Source organism: Cervus canadensis, chromosome 19 (genome assembly GCF_019320065.1).
Source record: "Cervus canadensis isolate Bull #8, Minnesota chromosome 19, ASM1932006v1, whole genome shotgun sequence".
NCBI classification, from domain to species: Eukaryota; Metazoa; Chordata; class Mammalia; order Artiodactyla; family Cervidae; genus Cervus; species Cervus canadensis.
Window position 1 is genome coordinate 51,912,278 of NC_057404.1, and position 8,097 is coordinate 51,920,374.

The following is an 8,097-nucleotide window of genomic DNA, read 5'->3' on the forward strand; positions in this document are numbered from 1 at the left end:
TCTCCCTCTATTTAATCACTTGAATCATATCCACTTCTAGTGATGAAATGTCCCACTTTAGGGAAAAAAAAATGCCTCATGGATTTATATCAGTTCTCCATTGATGTTACTTTATGGTGAAGGCTGTGTAGCAAAGAGGTACAAAAAAATGCAATGGCTCCAATAGAGATAGTTTATTATTCTCTTCTATGTAAAAGTCAAGGAAGGGTAGTTGGGCTTTACGACATCACCCAGAGGCAATGGCTGCTCTACCATTCCCCAAGGCGTTGTCCTCATCTGCACATTGAAGTCTGATTGCCACGATGTCCAGTTTCTCCCAGTGGAAACAGAGGAGGGTACAAAGGGGCACTCATGTGGTGTGTGAGACCCAGCCTTGAGATGGCACAAGTCTCTTCTGTTCACATTCCATCAGTGAGAACTCACTCACGTGTTTACTCTGGCTGCAAGAACACGTGACTAAGAGTAGCTCTGAATGACCAAGTATGATTTCAATTCTTTGTTCCTATGGATGGAGAATAGAACAGATTCCAGAGGACAGCTGGTCTCTAACACTTTTAATAAACATTGACATTTTGCATCTATTTTGTCACGTATCCGAAAGTGAGAAATCAGAACAACTTAGATTTTGTAAGTTTGAATGAAAAAATGAATTTAATATTGGATTATTTTTGTTAACTGATCATTTCTTTTTAGCTGTGATAGTATTCTTTGATGAATGTGAGTTCTGAGGAAGAAAACTGCTAATATTTCTCAAGAAATCACTCAGAATTTCCTTTGAGTTTAAAAATGGAAGTGCTCTTAGCTTATAAGCAGAACTGAATGAATAAGTTTTCTAATTGCTCAAAACACTGCTACTCCCATCATGATTGTGGGTTTGGTCGGAAGTGGTGATAGCTTCAAAGCAAATACTTTGGATGCACAAACCATTTCAATTTCCCTGTTTTCCCAGCTCACTGCTTTATAACTTCCTGCTCCTTAGATGTAATTTAGTTTAGAAAATGTATTTGTTTTATTTTTAGCACTTTTTAAAGTTAATTTTTATTGGAGTATAATTGATTTACAATGTTGTATTAATTTCTGCCATGCAGCAAAGTGTATCAGTTATAAATACACATGAATCCGTTTTTTTTTTTTAGATTCTGTTCCCATATAGGTCATTACAAATTATTGAATAGAGTTCCCTGTGCTACATGGTAGTTACCTATTTTATATACAGTGGGGTGTATATGTAAATCCCAATCTCCCAATATATCCCTTCCTCACCTTCCCCCATAAGTGTTTTCTACACCCGTGACTCTATTTCTGTTTTGTAAGTAGATTCATTTGTACCAAGCTTTTAGATTCTGCATGTAATATATGACATTTGTCTTTCTCTGTCTGACCTACTTCACCTGGTATGACACTCTCTAGGTTCATCCATGTTGCTGCAGATGGCACTATTACATTCTTCTTAATGGCTGAATAATATTTCATTGTATGTATGTACCCCAACTTCTTTATCCATTCACCTGTTGATGGGCATTTAGGTTGCATCCATGTCCTGGCTATTTAAATAGTGCTGCAGTTTTCTTTCAGGGTGCATATGTCTGTTCAAATTATGATTTTCTCTGGATATATGCCCAGAAGTGGGATTTCTGGATCATATGGTGGCTCTATATTTAGTTTTTTAAGAATCTCCATACTGTTTTCCATAATGGCTGTATAAATTTACATTCCCTGCATCAATGTAGGAGGGTTCCCTTTTCTCCACACCATCCCTGGCATTTATTCCTTGTAGATTTTTTTTGATGATGGCCGTTCTGACCAGTGTGGGGTGATACCTCATTGTAGTTTTGATTTGCTTTTCTCTAATAATTAATGATGTTGAGTGATAGTTAGTGATGTTCAATTTCCCTGTTTCTCCCAACTCACCACTTTATAATTCCCTGTTCCTCGTATAAATTTAGTTTAGAAATTTAAATTATTACATCTGTGTAATATTTTATTGAATTTTTAGTTCAAAAGTAGACTAGAGCTAATGCTTTTCCACCATAAAAAGATGAAATAAAGAAAAAGGCTAAAATAGATAGCAAAGTACATTGAATTGAAAATTCTGAACAGAAATTTCATTTGAATTAAAATTTGATTGGAAGAAGGGATATATGTATTCAGGAGGGTATGGGGAGAATCAGATAGGATAATCCCACCACTGGGAAATAAGACTATATCTTTTTAAGTAACAGTAAATTGAGGTTCAAACACCATTATAGTTAGCTGGAACACTTTTAAACTTAGAACAAAAATATATGTGAAATTAGAAGGAAGACTGATGGGGTTCTCCTAGCATAGAACATCTAGAGTTCTACAGATCCAGAAATTATCTAAGAGAATATATTAGACCTCTATCAGAACTCTGCTCTTATATATTTAGCTTGAAGACGTGCAAAAATTAAACACATACTTTTTTTTAAACAATCTTTTACCTACTGTACTTTGCTAACATCATTTTAGTGACAAAATAGGCTGTGCTATGCTTAGTCATGTCTGACTCTTTGCAACCCCATGGACTGTAGCCTGGCAGGTTCCTCTGTCCATGGGATTTTCCAGACAAGAAGACTGGAGTGGTTGCCATGCCCTCCTCCAGGGAAACTTCCCAACCCAGGAATCGAACCCAGGTCTCCCACACTGCAGGTGGGTTCTTTGCCAACTGAGCCACTAAAGATGCCCAAGAATACTGTTAGTAGGTGGCTTATCCCTTCTCCAGGGAATCTTCCTGACCAAGTAATCAAACTGGGGTCTCCGGCATTGCTGGAGGATTCTTGACCAGCTGAGCTACCAGGGAAGCCTGCCAAAATAGGCTATCTTATCACAAAATACTAGGAAACAATTCTTATCTTTGCAGTTAGAAGCTTAATGATGATTAAAATAAAAGTTAGTGAACTACCTTTACCAATTACTTAGTATCACCCTTTGAAAAATACTGTCAAACCACAACAAGAAAAGGGAGCTGCAGCCAGGCCCTTCCACTAGTGAAACGCTCTCCTTTACATTTCACATACTTCCTATGCTTTGAAGCTACTTCTTTCTATCATAACTACAGCACAGTGGTGATCAGTTGGTAGTTTTCACCTTTATAATGTACCAAGTCACCATTATTAAGCTGCTCAACTTTGCTCAGGCTGAACAACCTCCTTTCATTGTGAGATGCCCTTTTTGTCCAGTTCATTTGAGCCATATATATATAAGCTGTGTGAAACCTATAAGAACCCACAGTGCCTTAACTGGGCTTCAGAGAGCACATATTTATTTTAAAAATCTTTTTAGAAGAAAAACATGTTCTGGTTTCTTTGGACTGGGTCCTGACAAAGGGCAAGAGGAAAGTTTTTCTTGGTCTGGCATGACTTCTGAGAATTCGGGATCTTCCTGCCTGGGGACCCATACTGTGTGCCCAAGGACATGACCACAGTTAGGTTTCAGGTTCTGCGGGGAACACTTATGTCTTGGATGTGCTCCAACATGTTCCAGAAACCCTGGGAAACACAGCTAGTCCTAAGCAACGTTTCAAGCTGAGAACTGTCTGATAATTTTTTTATTTCTTACTTATTCTGTCTTCCATCATATTTTATACCCCCAGAAACCCCATACTCTCATCATAGTTCTCATTTATCTCCACTTTTACTATGTCACCTGTCAGAAGCTAGTTTGAATTATTATATTGAAAAGGACGAGTGACAAAGGATACCTCAGAAGAGTGACTGCATCCTTTACTATCATGTATTCTAAAGGCATGTGATGAGCACAGATCTATTACTTTGCTCGAGAATAATCAAACTCAGAGGTTAGATTTCAGACAGAAATGCAAGCAGGTGAATAAATCTCCTAGACAAGAAGTCCTTTTCCTTATCTTTTGAGCCATGTCTTAACGATGGGCTGCAGTTTCATTTAAGCATGCATGTGGATCTGCTGGGAAAATGAAGTAACTGATTTTAGGTGTGGCTAGTATTTCATGTTGGAGAAGGCAATGGCACCCCACTCCAGTACTCTTGCTTGGAAAATCCCATGGACAGAGGAGCCTGGTAGGCTACAGTCCATGGGGTCGCTAAGAGTCGGACACGACTGAGTGACTTCACTTTCACTTTTCACTTCCGTGCATTGGAGAAGGAAATGGCAACCCACTCCAGTGTTCTTGCCTGGAGAATCCCAGGGACAGTGGAGCCTGGTGGGCTGCCATCTATGGGGTTGCACAGAGTCGGACACGACTGAAGAGACTTAGCAGCAGCAGCAGCAGCAGTATTTCATGTTGTTGCTATGTAACTCAAATTTGAGTCAGTTGCCTGGATGCAGGAACTCTACTAATCTCTGGAACATCTTCCTGAAGCTCAGAGAAAGGATCCTGTTGCCCTAAAGAGTTCTTTTGGTAAGTCTGTGGAAACAGTGAATTTGGGTCATGTTGAAATAGGCAGTTGCCCAAGTGGCCAAAGCAACTATCTATTTATGGCTGTCCTGTTAAGGTGTGTATTTAGGCAAGCATCTGAGTCTAAGGCACACATTCAGGCATAGGGGAATGTGATAGATGCCTTCTTGGGAGGGAAGTGGAAGCATGTTTCACAGATTAAATTCAGAAACAGCCAACAAAAGGACTTAGGGAGATATGGCTTGTCCAAGTAAAAGTGATTTATTAAAAAAGTGATTTCATAAAACTGGAATAAGCCCCACAGGGAGGTTAATGTAAACTAGCAGATATGGTCATTACCTGTAAGATAAAAGTTTGGTGAGATAGGACACTTGATGAGAGACAAAGACATGTGCAAAACTATCATCAGATCTAAACAGAGAAGTTCTCAGAGATGGCTCCTAAAAGAATATTCATTGAAGTTACAAGAGTTGGGAAATCTAACTGTTAGATGTTATGTGATGGATAACAGGTTATTGATATGAGAGAGAGTACTATGTTTTAAAAAATTGCTACACTGCCATCTGACAATTCAAGTGGTCTAAGACTCTGTGATAACCCATCACTATTTACATTTGTAAGTTGCCAAAATTCCAAGACAATGAGGTATAATGGTAAAACTTGGACACGGAACTGGGAGGCCTTTCCATCATTAGATGGTAGCTATTCAGTCTTTCTGAATGTTAAGCACAGGACTAGATTGTGTGAGAACCTTTCAGCTGTATGATTCTGTGATTTTGTGAATATGATGTACATAAAAACACCACCAAAAAATACTGGCATAAAATCATAGAATTTTAAAGGAGTGCTGTGGTATGACGAATGGGAAATTTTTAAATGTTTTATTTGTGGGTTTATTCTCAAGTTTCTATTAGTAATTAAGTATTTAATTGTCTATCTTTTGTCAAAAGAAAACCATATATGTGTTGCTACAGAGCTAAAAAAAAAAAAAATACAAGCAGTGAATGGATATTTAGGGCAATCTGAGTCTTAAATGCCATTCTTGGGGTTGAGTTGCCTGCCAGAGACCTAAATCTGTAACATCAGAAAGAGAAATGTCTTCATCTATGTGAGCACAATAAGTCCTCTGTTGGAGTTTTGGGGAACCTGGACAAACAGATACGATCCATTTCATTTTTCTGTGTAGAGACGCTTATGCCTCCTCTGGCCTACTCTTACTGAGACAGAGATTGTGAGGCTGGAGAGCTCCAGCATCTCAAGAGGACCATAGTCACCAGCAGGATGGAAGTGGGTGGAAGAGGTCACTGTTGCCAGAGCAAACTCTGCCTCCTCTTGGCAGGTCATGGTAACAGTTGATTATTAGCAACAGGAAGGAACTGGCAGATACCTTAGGGATCAAGTACTTCTATATGCTTTACATCATTCCAAGAACAACACTCTTTAAGACAGTGTTGAGTTTTTAAGGAATTCTTTTTGGATCTACTTTAAGATAATTTTTAACCAATGTATTATAGTCTAACGGACAAGAGTTCAACTCTGATTGGGAATTAGACTGCCCTGTCTCAAAACACACTTTATCATTTATTTCAAGCAAAATTTTTAACCTTCCTGTGTGTTATTTTCTTTATTAATAAAAATGCCAATAAAAAGAATATGTACCTCAGGATAGCAGAGAGGATAAAAGAGGTACTTAGCAAGTGTTTATAAATAGAATGGCCAATATTTATTAGTTATTAATATTATTTCTATGTAAAACAAACAGATTTCTATAACTAAAACCTCAGGTAGTTGATAAATGTGGTTATTAAACCTGAACTTCATAGCATTTCATTCTTTTTCATTTCTATTATAGTCAAGGCTCAGAAGTACTCTTCAGAATCTTTCAACATTCTAATTGTTCTCAGGGCCATCCACCTTTGTTCTTGTTATTCATTTTTTTCCTGTAATTCCCCATTTTCTCTTACCAGCCTTAAACAAAGATGTAAAAGGCATGTGATCAGTAAACACTAACCCTAACGCCATTGTCTCACAGTCTGAATTATTAGCTTTAAGCATTTTTCCTTGCCTGTCTTGGTTCTTTATTAAGCATCTCCCTAGGGAGACAAAAATTGGAAGACCGGCATTGACACATACACACAGTATATATAAAACAGATGACTAACAAGCACTATTGTATATATACCATGGGGAACTCTACCCAGCACTCTGTAATGACCTAAATGGGAAAAGAATCTAAGAAAGAGTGGATATATGTGTGTGTATAACTGATTCACTTTGCTGAACACCTCAAACTAACAGAAACTTGTAAATCAAGTATACCCCAATAGAAATTAATTACAAAAAAAGAAAAGATTGAGAGTTTATGTACAAAAAAAGGCATCCCATGCAAAAGCCTTCTAATGATATGGTATGGACCTTTCATTTTATTCTCTCGCTTATTATAAAAATGTAGACAGTGAGTATCTCTTAGAAGTATGGAACTGTTAATTCATGCTCCTCCACTCCACCGCTACCTCTGCCACCCAGGTCCATGCCCCCACCTTCCCCGCTTCAGGACGGGCTAAGCCCACAAGCTAAGTGCTGAGGAGGAGGACCAGCTGCTGCCAAACCCACCTGCCATGAGGTGGAGGGAGCCAGAAGGGCAGGATGCCATCTGCAGGCAGTTCCATTTCAAAGACTTCAGTAGGGCTTTTGGCTTCATGATGAAAGTGGCCTGCAGACTGAAAAACTGGACCAGCATCCTGAATGGTTTAACCTGTGCACCAAGGTCCACACCATCCTGAGTACCCACAAGTGTTCGGGCCTTCCAGAAAGGGACATAAACATGGCCAGCTTCATGGAGCAAGTGGCAGTGTCCATGACATAGACCCCACCCCTCCTCTCTGAGGTTTTCAGGGGATCCAGGGAACTGGGGAGCCCTGAGATGTTGCTGCAGTCAAAACTGCCAAGTCAGTACTGCTGCCTCCAAATAGAGGCAAGTTCTTTCCCTGGAAGGAGAGGGCCATATCACTGCCAAGATGAGGAAATTAGACCGTTTTTCCCACATCACTCTCTTCCTCCTTGGACCTCTGAAACATGTACACTGATCTGAGTAAGTTCTTCCCTTGTTTCACAACTTCCCAGCAACAGTAATGATTTCTTTCCAGGCCATGTCTTGCTTGCTCCTTGTCTGATTCATTTCCCAAGAAGCTTGATGCAAACTGTGTCTAAGACAAAGTCTTATCTTAGAAACCAGGACCCTAAAGTTGTCCTTATCCTATGTGACAGAAATGCATTCACTTTTATGCCTCAAATAAAATCATTGTTTCACTTGGGGTAAAAAAAAGAAAAGAAATATGGTACTATAAATCTTAAAATTTCCACTCCTTTATTTTATAGATGACCAGGAAAAGCCCTCCTGAACTGAGAATGTCTTTCAAAGTCCCACAAATATTTTCTAACTAGAACTGTTATAAGATAAATGTTAGATTCTGTGGTTTTGCAAATTTCTCTTCTTAATACACAACCTGTCTTCTGTTCCTGTTCTTGCAAATAGTTCTTAGAAAGCAGTGAGTGGAAAGCTCTTACTGGTATCAACAAGTGAGAAATGACAATATTCTAGTGTTATCTCCCCTAATAGACACATCATTAGCCTAAAATATTTCAGGCAGAGGAAATGACAGGTGTGGATGCTGGCAGCTTCTCAGGACCATAAAATTAGTGTA

General features: G+C 38.9%; 1 pseudogene; it reads left to right on the plus strand.

The window, feature by feature from the left end:
- Window positions 1-4,721: 4,721 nt before the first annotated feature.
- Window positions 4,722-7,259, plus strand: LOC122422174 (annotated as a pseudogene).
- The last annotated feature ends 838 nt before the right edge of the window (window positions 7,260-8,097 follow it).